Below are 12,051 nucleotides of genomic sequence, written 5' to 3' on the forward strand. Positions count from 1 at the left end.
GAATAATGGTGTAGCCAGCATTGAGTTAATAGTATAAGGGACACGCAGAGCCAAAATCCAGGTTGTTCCAATATCAGCAGGTTCTTAAGATCCATGGCATGTGAGTAATAATAAAAGCAATACTTTATTTTCTTTCCATGAGAGATATGAAATTATCCATGCGTGCTGTAGTGTCCCAGTGGAGGGAAAGGAGGCCAAACCCACTCAGACCAGCCTTCTGGAGAGCTCCCAAGAAAGGCCTGGTTGAGCTTTGGACAGGGGTATTTATTGTTCTGCAACAAATTTCCTTCAGGATGATATCTTAATTGCTACAACATCAACAGAAACTTTAGGGAACAAAGTATAATCTGGGCTTCATTTGAAGGGTTAGGGACATGAATGCTGTTTTTATTATTTCTTAAAGCTTATAAGAAGAGAAACTCAGATATGGACATGTATTTGGCGGTATGGAAGAGTGTTATTTCTATTTTTCTACTATGGCTAGATATTTCAATGTTTAGAGATAACTCCATTCTCCTCAATGGCAATCTATTAAAGTGATGATAAGTTATAAGGCTTCCAAGCACTTGCTATCAGTTAGTCCCTTCTAGAATGGAATTTCATGAGGGCAGAGACCTTGGGTGTCTTCTTATGGCCACATTTGCTCTTTTTAGGACAGTGCCTTGCACACAGTTAACTGGACCTTCTATAAATGTTAGCTCAATCAATGAATGCTCGGAGACTTATTGCTCTGATCAGGATAGCAGAAGATAGAGATAGAATGCTCAAATTGTCCCATAAATATGAGCACCTTGAAGGACTTTGAATATGGCAGAGAAAAGGAAAAACAATTACAAAGATGGTCAGTGATTCTTAGGAGAAAATAACTGGGAAAGTGGTAAAAAAACAAAACGTATGTTCTCAGATGTCAATATCCCAATGGAGCATTGGGTATGAGGAGAGCAGCACTGATACTTAAAGATAAGGCAATAAATATAATCTCATAGATATCACCAAGATATGCAGTGATGTGACTCATGGCTGGAAGCAACTTTGAAAATGCAAACTTTGTCCAAAAGGAGCAGTTCTGGTAGATAAGGAGACAGGAGAACATTTAAAGCTTGCAAATATCCAGGGTCCTAATGCAGAAGTTCAATGAAAGGCCAATGGGCAGAAGCAAAAGCCAGATAGTGCCTTACACATTGCTGCCTCAGTCCATGTTTACTCTGTGGATGAATGAGTGAATATGTGATGAAATCCTCTTATGGGAGCAGAGCACCAAATACCTAGTTTTTGGGAGGTGGTAGTTATTATGTGGATTTCAAGACAGACATTTAGGCAAGGTCCATCAGTGATGGGTGGCTGGCAGCTCCTTAAGCCCTCTTTACTACATGTTCTATAAGACTGCAGCACTTGACCCAACTTATTGCTTCTTTTTCATCCCACCAAATTTTTCCTCACATCTGCTGTAGATACTGGCCTAGCTACCTTCCTAGACCTGACAACCCTATCCAGTCCAGGTGCTAGAAAGTTCCAGAAGGTCCATCTTCTGGAAATTTTAGGACTCCTTATCATACTCTAGCTCAGCTGGAAGAAATTAAAGTTAGCCCCTAAGTGTCATCAATAATTGTTTTCTGGAATGAATCTAATCTATCCCCTTCATCCTAACAATCTCCCACCCTCACACATGAAGGTGAAGGTATCAACACCTGGAGAACAGAGAGCACTTGTTAAAGTTCCATAGTGAAAGAGTTGGGACCAGAGTCTCAGGTTCCCAATTCTTGAGCTAGTACTTTACACTATCTCTATGTCATTTCTTTTGGCAACTGCTAGTCTTCTCTGTTTAATCTGGCTTCCACTCCACAACCGTATATTTTATAAAGCTTTCTTACTTGTCACTTATTTCCTCCTTCCTCCTTCCTCCTTCACACTACCCACATCATATCTTCAATAGATTCTCCTTAACAATGTTATTTGTCTTCTGCCCTGTTATTCTCTCTTTCCCTGGAATATTTTCCTCTTAACAAAGAAGCTTGGTATTTTTAGTAGAAGTGATCGGCAAAGTCAGCAAAAAGTCTTAAAGTTGATACTTTATGTAAAGGGGGTGTGTGTGAGCAGGATCTATATTCACTATTTGCATTTAATGTGCCAATCTGGGAAAAGTACTATGTCTTTGGGAAGTAGGCTAAGATGCTACTTAATTTTTCTAGTATGCTTTTCCTTCAAAGATACCAAAAGCCTCATTTGTACTCATTCAATAAATGAGTATGTTGGAAATTTAATGCCAAAGATTTGAAAGACTGGTTTAAATCCCCTGGAAATACATCTGAGTAAATTTTAGGTTGTGATTTAAATGTGAAAAATAAAACCATAAATATGTAGAACATAAAAGTAAATATTTTATGCTCTTGCAGTGCAAAAGGCACCCTTTTTTTCTAGTATTGTTTTAAAGAAGGGTACTAAAAGTAAAAAAAAAATGATGTATTTCATATAAATCTACACCTTTTGCACAGCACACAAAACAACAAATTGTGAAAAAATTGCAACATGCACAACAAAAAGTTAACAGTCTTAATATTTTAAAACTCTTAAAAATCTGTAAGAAAAGATAAACAATCCAACAAAAAAACAAACAGAGATCATGAATGGAAATGTCATCAAAAATTAATAAAATTTTAAAAGGCTTTTCAATCAAACTACTAATCAGAGAAATGTAATGTTGGTTTCAGTATAGATCAGTGCAAACTTTCTGCAGGTCAATCTGGAGAAGTGTGTGAATCAGACAAACATGGGGTGGACAAAAGTATGCGAAACACTGAATTTATTTTTGTATTACTTATTTATTTCTTTAATAATTTATTTATTTATTTATTATTGTGTTATTTCTTATTATTATTAACCAACTTTTGCCCACCCCTGTATGTAAAGCACCTTGTTTACAAAACACAGCATATTAGAAAAAATTGAATGTCTATTAATGGGATTTAGTTAATTAAGCTATTGGTGTACCAAGACAAAGGACTATTATAGATGTGTTAAAAATTATAATGTAAATATTTTATACTGACATCAAATGATGTCGTCAGCATATTATTGAGAAAATTAGCTTACAAAAACAATATAAATAAAATAACCTTCATCATAAAAAAGCTTATTTACATATGTTAAAATCCTCCAACTACATCAAATTTTTAGTTATAATATCTCTAGTGTGAGATTATATATGATTTTCATGCCTCTCTTTATATTTTTCTAATTGTCTGAAAAATTTTGATGATAATATTTACTCTATTTTATTTAAATAAATAAACTTCCTTATAGTGCTGACGCATGTCAGGCACTGTTCTGAAAATTTTACACATATTAACTCATTTTCTCCAAACAGAAAAATGTAGTAAAGTATTTCCATGTGGTGGGTAAAGTGGAAGGGAAGCATCTCGGAAGTGAGGGGATGCTGGATAATGAGATTCTTATAGGAGAAATCCACCATGTTTTGACTCAGCTGTCTCCTTTTAATGAAACAACAAGGTCAACAGGTCATGGGAGACCCATTCCTTTGCCTTTCTCTGATTCCTTTCAATGATGGGACAACTAATTATCCATTAAGGATTAGCCAAAGAGGGCTTAAGCAGAGGAGCATGTTGAAGCCAGGGGGGTGGACAGGTGGGGGTGGGCTTTCAGTGTCATAGGCCCAGCCTTGATTCTGGGCTCCACTACTTAGGAGCTGTGTGATTTGGGGGAAATTGCTTCATTTTTCAGAATATCAGTTTCCTCATCTGTAAGCATTTTTATATCGTAAGATTATTTCTCTCCTAAACTTGAGCTCCCTCACTTTTCCCTCTTCTTTAAAGAGCTAGGAAGGCTGGCTTCCATCCTTCCCAGAACATCCCAATACCCTCTGATTTGGGCTACCTGGGCCCCAGAAAGTTTTATATTCATTTGGTGGCTGGGTTACCCCAGAATAAGCTGTGAAGGCAACCTTTGATTATCTGCTGGAGTCTGGAATTACTGATCCTTGGTCTTGGAGTTCTAAATGTTTTACATTTTCAAATGTGTTTGTTGTCCTTCCTGTTAAAATGGCCCAGAAAGCACCATCAATAAACAGGGTGTTTGATTACCTCATGAATAATCTGCTTGATACATTTATTCTCTGGCCAGAAATACCTCTGAGGATGAATTCCTTTTGCAAATTATCTGCGAACTCCAAATTTTTCTCAGTCCTCTCAATCTCAGTCCCGAAATGTCCAAGAACCTCTCCTCCCAAACTCCCCCACCCCAATTTTAATCTCTCCCCCTCTCTCGACCTCATTATCTCATACTTTAGAATATAATACCAAAATCTGGAGCATAACTGGCAGGGCTTAGCAGGGGTGGGCAAACTTTTTGACTCGAGGGCCACAATGGGTTCTTAAACTGGACCGGAGGGCTAGAACAAAAGCATGGATGGAGTGTTTGTGTGAACTAATATAAATTCAAAGTAAAGGAGCGGAGGGGAGAGCAAGAGAACCGGATAGAACAGCCGGATCCGGCCCGCGGGTTGTAGTTTGCCCACGGCTGGCTTAGGGCCATGGGTTTGGCCTAGCCCTATCTCAAGACTTGGATTTAGTGATGAGGAAGCCTTCTAGACTGTCATATATAGCAGGTCTCTTAAAGAGTAGCACTTCCTTCATTGTACAGATGGCAAGACTGAGGTCCAGAAAGAAGCAGGGTCTTAACAAAAGTCTTTTGAGTTAATAGTGGAAACAGGACTGGTTTTAATAACAGCACAGAATAATTTTATCATTGTCAGCTTAGCCCAACTCTACTTTTTTATTTATTCAACAAATATTTATTGCAGGCCTACTTTGATTCCACTACTAGGGATACAGCAGTGTCCACGATATACAGGGTTCCTGTTTCCACAGAGCTCATAATATAGTAGGAATGAGACTTGAGTCCCCAGGTAGTTACAAGTGGTGGTGCATCATGGTAGGTAGAGACATGGGCTTTAGCTTTAGAGCTGCTCTGGTCCATGTTCTGATCATCCTCTTCCACTTAATAGCTGTGTGAATTGGAACAATTTCTTTAAATTTTCTGTATCTTGGTTTTATGATCTCTAAAATGGAGATATTAATAGGGTTTTGTAGATAAATATCTTAAAGCAATGTGTGCCATACAGTAAATGCTAAAAAGTGTTAGCTAGTACATATCATCACTATGAAACCAAATAGAGAAATTTGTTAAGAAGTCCATTTTAAGTACCCAAAGTGGGTGTTTAGCATCTTAACTAGAACCATCAGAAGGTAGTGGAAAGCCAGGGATTAGCAGAAACAGGTTCCATTCAAGCCCCTACTTAATGGTCTATAGCAGTGGTCGGCAAACTCATTAGTCAACAGAGCAGCAAACCGCGGCTCTCGAGCAACATGTGGCTCGCAAGCTGCGGTTGCTGACCACTGGTCTATAGGAATTTGGAAAGGGCTCCAGCACTGGCTTCAAATCCCAGGTGACCTGGTCAAATGCTTTCACCTCTCGGGCTCCAGTTGCCATAACTATGGTGGAAGGAAGTACATCTGAATGACCTCTGTCATTGCTGTCAGCTGAGTGAAGGAGAATTATCACAGCCGTGTTAAAAGACTATGGGAGAAATCACTAAGCAGATTTACTCTTTAATTTGCTCAGAAGCCATTCTTGCTATTTTTTATTCAATGAATTCTCTTTTATACAACTTGGTGCTTTTCAAAAGATGCTTATGAAAGACTCCAGTAAGGCATAGTGTTCATGACTTTCAACAATTACGTTTTATAATTTCTTTACCTCTAGACCACCTTTGCAGCTGGTCTCATGAAGACAATTTGGATCAATAAATAACTCTCTTGTTTGAATCATCCTGGCATTGTTAATATGTTCAATGAGCATTTTAGAATGCTTAACACTCTCCCCCTTGAAATCCAGTTTTGTTTTTATGCAGCTTACCTTGGAGACTAAGAACACCTTGAGAGTAAGAGCACAGCTTTTTCCCTGTGAACCCCTCAAAGTGCTTACCACAGAGCCTTGAAAAGACAAAGACCAAGGTAACTGTTTATGATAAGTTCTATATGGCAATGATTCTTGAAGTGTTGACCACCAGCATTAGAGTCACTTGGGGGAAACTGATTTGAAAATCTCCTCAGTCCAAGATTCTAATTCTAATATCAAGCCTGATATTCAAGTCTAAACTGATAGATCCAAGGCTTCCTCTCCTGTATGAATCAGAATCTTGGAAGAGGAGGAGCAGTAGTCTGCATTTTTAACAGGTACTCTAAATAATTTGAATGCATCTTACAGTCTGAAGACCACTGGGTTAGACTTCCTAAGTATTTAGTTGAAGGCTCAGTGGGACAGCAATTCATTTTCTCAATTGTCAGCTACAGAACTTATCTATGAGTTTTAAGGTCTTGTTCATCTCCAATATGTTCTAACTCCAAGAATAAAATTTTGGAAAATCTTTTTGTCTTTCCAACTTCAACAAATTACCTCCACGCACATCTCTGTTGAGTTGAGTTCATAAAGCAAACTATGGTATTAGATCCCTTCCAAGTGGCTTCACTGAGTTATTTGGGTAATTCTGGCATTGGGAAGAAGTCCAATAAATCATCAGCAAAATTCCACATGCCATCAGGGAATGAATAACTTTTTTTCTTCCTTCCTGGCCCAGGTTTTTGGAAGTGACTCTCTCCTTTCCATATGTGTCCAGAAGGAATGCATTTGAATGGAAAGTTTCCAGGTCCAGGCCCACTCATTACCACTCCCTCCCTGGGCTTCCTGACCCTACACTGTTTCCTCCTCCCCTCTTTGTCAAGGTAAATGTTCCCACCTGACTCAGGTTCTGATGGTGGCTCTCCCCTGGGCCATGTAGCCTCACATGGCTTCTCATCAATCAAACAGTCCAAGGTCCACATTACTGAGCATTACATTGAAGGCTATTAGTGACTAGGCCCTGACATCCCTATCCCTAATATGCATTCCCTTTCCACAAGCACTGTATGTTCTACTTCAGTGTTTCTCAAAGTGTGGTCCCCGGGCTACTATCTTCAGTCACTTGAAAGTGTTTCTGCACCATGGAATTCTCACTATCAGAGTTCTAAAAATCTGCAAGTCCTAGATACTCCAAAGCTCTCTCTGTTGCTAGACACTATCGTGTAGCTGTCCCCAAAGTCCCCATCATTTTTACACAAACTCTGGGAAGTCTTATTTCGGTTATACTTTCCTGACACCTTCTGTGGAGCCAGTGGGTGGTCAACAGAACAGAGCTAGCAGATTTCAATATCCTATTCCAAACAGTCCAAGATTCTAATGACAAGCCTGATATTCAAGTCTAAAGCACAGACCTTATGGGGGAGCCTAGAGTCAGAAGCCAGGCTGAAACAGGGTTGGAAGAGGGACATGTGAAGTAAGTCGCCAGCATTTACAATAAACAGTGCTGGGTTATACTTGAGCCACTGTTTTTGATTATGAGGTGCATAACTTTGAATAAGTTATTCCTCCAACTGGAACACCTTTCACTTGTTTCCTTTAAATCTCATCTCCTCTCTCTCTCTCTCTCTCTCTCTCTCTCTCTCTCTCTCTCTCTCTCATATGAACAATTGTCTGACCTCAGTGGGCTAGTGCAGTTCCCACACATACTAATGTCTTTCAATTCTCCAAATCTTTTCAGTGCTCTATCCCCTGCCTGGAAGCTGTTGCTTCCTTTTGTCTGTCTCCTTTTCTGCTCTAAGAACTCTCTTTTGTGAATCTTTCCATGACTCTCTCCATTGAATGAATATTCTTTTCTGTGGGCCCATGGAATTTTTCCCCCTCCTCCAATGGGTTTGGTGGTAGGATTTTTCTCTGTCTCTCTTCCCTCGCAGATACCTTAAAGGCAGCCTGACCCCAGGACCCTGAACTCTGTCAATATTCTCTGAAGCATTCACTGAGCCCAGAGGGGCCACACAAGAGACACCTGCTGAAATACAATAAATGCATGAAATAAAGCATAGGTGAGATGAGTTGAGATGAGACTAAAGCAGATCAGATTATACCAGACCAGGTAAAAATGTGATGTTTCTGGAAGGTTAAGAGAGAAGAAAATAAGGCCCTCAGCCTCATTCTTCAGGTTGGTGTGTGCCACCTCAAAAATGTTGTCTCTGCTTATCACTCTATCTGTGAGAGTGACTCAACCAACTTTGTTCGTGATCCCTTCCACATCAAGATTGAAATCCCAAGTGGGCCTCAGGTTAGCTTGATAATCTGAAAATATGCATGAAGTCCAGGAATAAATTTTAAAAAGGCTTTACCATAGTGGAGGAGTTGTCACAATGTTCATATACTTGAGTGCCCACATTTTACTCATAGATTCAGATTCTTTGGACTCTTACTTTATACTGGTTTTAAAAAGCTAACAGTACTTACTATGGAGTCATTGTTGGCTCCCTCCCCTCCCCTAAATATAGATTACCCCTAATATTCTTTTCTTGATACTCTTCTCTCTCTTTACACTCTTTCTCTTCCTCTTTTTAAAAAAGTGAAATTGAGGTTTGTCATTTTAAAAAATATATATTTTTATTGATTTCAGAGAGGAAAGAGAGGAAGGGAATGATAGAAACATCAATGAGGAGAGAGAAACATTGATTGGCTGCCTCCTGCATGCCCCACACTGGGGATCGAGCCCACAACCCAGACGCTCAGCCACTGAGCAACACTGGCCGGGCCATTCATTGCATTTTACTCAGGAAAATCCCTTTGCCTTCTAAGGTAAGTTATTTGAGGTGTGGGAATGTGCTTTATTCCTCCCTGTATTTCTTCAGATCAGGTATTGGCACTGTTTTGGCTCTGTTGATTCTCCCCTGGCTCCTGGTGAGTCTACCTAAGGAAGCTACAAGTGTGAAAATGACTCAAAATGAGCTTTTTCTAAACATTCAAAATTATTTTGTATTAGTTTCAGGAGTATAGCACTGTAGTTAGACAATCACATACTTTACAAAGTGTTACCCCTGATATTTCCAGTACGCACGTGGCACCATACATAGTTATTATAATATTAATGACTACTATTGTACTTTACATCCCTGTGTTGTACTTTACATCCCTGTGACTACTTTGTAACCACAAATTTGTACTTCTTAATTCCTTCACATCTTTCACCCAGTCCCTTGACTCCCCACTCTTCTGGCAACCATCAGTCTGTTCTTCTTATCCATGAGTCATTTTCAATTTTTTTGTTTGTTTATTTTGTTCTATATAAGTGAAATCATATGGTATTTGTCTTTTTCTGACTGAGTTATTTCACTTTCATGCTGTCCCAAATGCTAAGATTTAATTATTTTTTATGGCCAAGTAATATTCCATATATCCAAGGATTGTTACTTGATTATAAAAATGAAATACGTTGTTAACTCTCAGTTTCAACAGGGTATTTTATTATGTAGGAAGGTGCTGTTAAGATAGCCAAGACATGGAAACAATCCAAGAGCCCATTAATAAACAAGTGGATAAAAAAGTTGTGATACATATATACAATGGAATATTACTTGGACATAAAGTATTATGCTAAGTGAAATAAAGATGTGGAGAAAAGAGAACCCTCATGCACTGTTGGTGGGAATGCAGTTAGGTGTAGCCACTATGGAAAGCAATATGGAGATACCTCAAAATATTAAAAAAAAAATGGGCTGTTTTTCCTTTTCTCCAGGTAGTAATCTCACCTGTGATTCCAGAACATGCAGCTCAAATCCATGGACATTAACCCTGAGATGCTGACAAAGTCCTGGCCTGGCTGAAGGTCGCCAGCCAGTGGTGCTTTGTGGAACTGCTGGGACTGGAGGAGGAGGCTTGGAGCTTGGAAACAGTACCAGCCTGCATGCTGCTGCTGCTGTTTCCACTCACTGACCAGCTTGAGAACTTAGGGGAAAAACATATTGAAGAACTGAAGGGACAAGAAGTAAGTCCTAAAGTGTACTTTATGAAGCGGACCATTGAGAATTTCTGTGGTATCATCCAACTTATACACACAGTAGCCAATAATTAAGACAAACTGGAATTTGTTTTTATGCCAATTATTCTCTATTTTTTTCAGGCCATTCAAGCAGCCCATGACTCCGTGGTGCAGGAACGCCAGTATCAGGTAGATGGCAAAGTGAAATTTCATTCTATTCTGTTTAACAACATTGATGGCCGCCTCTATGAACTTGAAGAATGGATGCCTTTTCTGGTGAACCATACCACTAGTGAAAAGAACCATAGCACCAGTGAAAAGAACTTGCTGCTGTAGGATGCTGCCAAAGTCTGCAGAGAATTTACTGAGTGTGAGCAAGGGGGAAGTCAGCTTTTCTGTGGTGGCCTTCTGCAAGGCCGCCTAGTGCCCTGTGGGAAGGGACTAAGCTCTTTTCCCCCTCTTCCCTTCACCATCAAAATATATCCCTACCAGGATCGAAAAAATGGCAGCGGAATAGACAGATGTGTCCCGAGCCTTGTCCAGGAGCAGATAGAAAGAACAGTTTAGGGTCACACGGGGAGTGTTTGTTGGTGAGTTGCGGGACAGCTATACTCCAGGAGACGGTGGGGGACTGCTGGACAGGGATCCCCTGACCAGGTAGCCCCCACTGCTGCTGGGTTCCCTCCCGAAGTGACCTGCTCAGACGCAGAGACTGTGCCATATTTAAGGGGAAAGTGGATGTTATCAGAAACCTGAAAATCTACAACTACGGCACCCACCGAACAGCTGCGAACCCCCCAAAACCGGTCCCCAATTGGCAAAAACACGCAGATTCAGAGGAGCTCTACACTTCACCATGGAAAGGTCAGATTTCGCCTGAGATAAGGTGAGGTCTCTGGTCCTGGCAGGACAGAGAAACGTGTGCAATGTGGGAGCTGGAGGACCAGGGGAAGTCTGCGCCTAGAAAAATCCATGGCTGTTAGGGCTGGCATGATCCGTGAATGTGGAAGGGGGTCCTCAGAGCTGCTAACAGAAGGGATCTCTAAAAAGCAACCCATTTTGATCTGATGCAAAAGGACAGCCTAAAAATTTTAAAAGTGTGCTGGCTGCTTAGACCCAAGGGGGAAAAAAAGACTGAACAGACTTACATGCAGCCCCGGAGTTCACACACTTACGCTGACTCTTCCCCCCCCCTCTTTTTTCTTTTTCCTCTTTAAATCCTTGCTTCTGATTACTAAGCCCAATACATAGGATCACCCAATTGGGGACACCCTAAGAGACTGCAGGGGAAAGTTGTTTTTCTGGAACCTGGGGATCAGAGCAGGGAATAACCACCAGAGAACCAGCTCTGGGGCAACCCACTCCCACAAACCGGTATTGAGTGCCACAGGGAAAGCAGAATCTAAACACTGGCTAGAGAGGATCTATAGACCAAGAGGTCAATCCAGAAACACTGCCACCCAGGGGTTGAATCACAAATTGACTCTTATGTAAACACAAATAAAGGAATACAAGAAATTAAGACACACTGCCTGCTTAAAAATCAGGACTGGCTTACAACACTGAGGAACAATGGAATGCAGGGAACTGCAATACTGTCCTGACTAGGAAACAGGCGTGCCAAACAGAACAGTAGAGGAAGTGAATGACCTTCACTAATGCACATTTTTATTTTTATTTTTTTTCATCTTTTACTTAAGAAACTATTTTTTCTTTTTTCCTCACTTGATTTTACCTTTTTAATTATTACATTTTTATTTTCAATCAGTATTATTACTACTACTATTTTACCTTTTTTTAAAAAAGTGTAATTTCATTTTCTCTTTATTTTACTTTGGGATTAGTGTTCTACATTCTTTTTTTAAAAATATATTTTATTGATTTTTTACAAAGAGGAAGGGAGAGGGATAGAGAGTTAGAAACATCGATGAGAGAGAAATATCAATCAGCTGCCTCCTGCACACCTCCTACTGGGGATGTGCCTGCAACCAAGGTACATGCCCTTGACTGGAATCAAACCTGGGACCTTTCAGTCCGCAGGCTGATACTCTATCCACTGAGCCAAACCGGTTAGGGCAGTGTTCTACATTCTATTTTCATCCTTCCTTTAACATCATTTTACTCGATCTCAACTTTACCTTTAT

The 12,051-nt window shown here is 40.0% G+C and overlaps 1 pseudogene across 1 annotated transcript; it reads left to right on the plus strand.

Annotated features, from left to right (window-relative positions):
• Positions 1 to 9,692: 9,692 nt before the first annotated feature.
• On the plus strand, positions 9,693 to 10,331 carry LOC308239356 (ubiquitin carboxyl-terminal hydrolase isozyme L1-like; annotated as a pseudogene). Its single transcript has one exon. The product of its transcript is annotated as a ubiquitin carboxyl-terminal hydrolase isozyme L1-like (transcript).
• The last annotated feature ends 1,720 nt before the right edge of the window (positions 10,332 to 12,051 follow it).

Source organism: Plecotus auritus, assembly GCF_963455305.1.
Source record: "Plecotus auritus genome assembly, chromosome: X".
In the NCBI taxonomy this organism is placed as follows: domain Eukaryota; kingdom Metazoa; phylum Chordata; class Mammalia; order Chiroptera; family Vespertilionidae; genus Plecotus; species Plecotus auritus.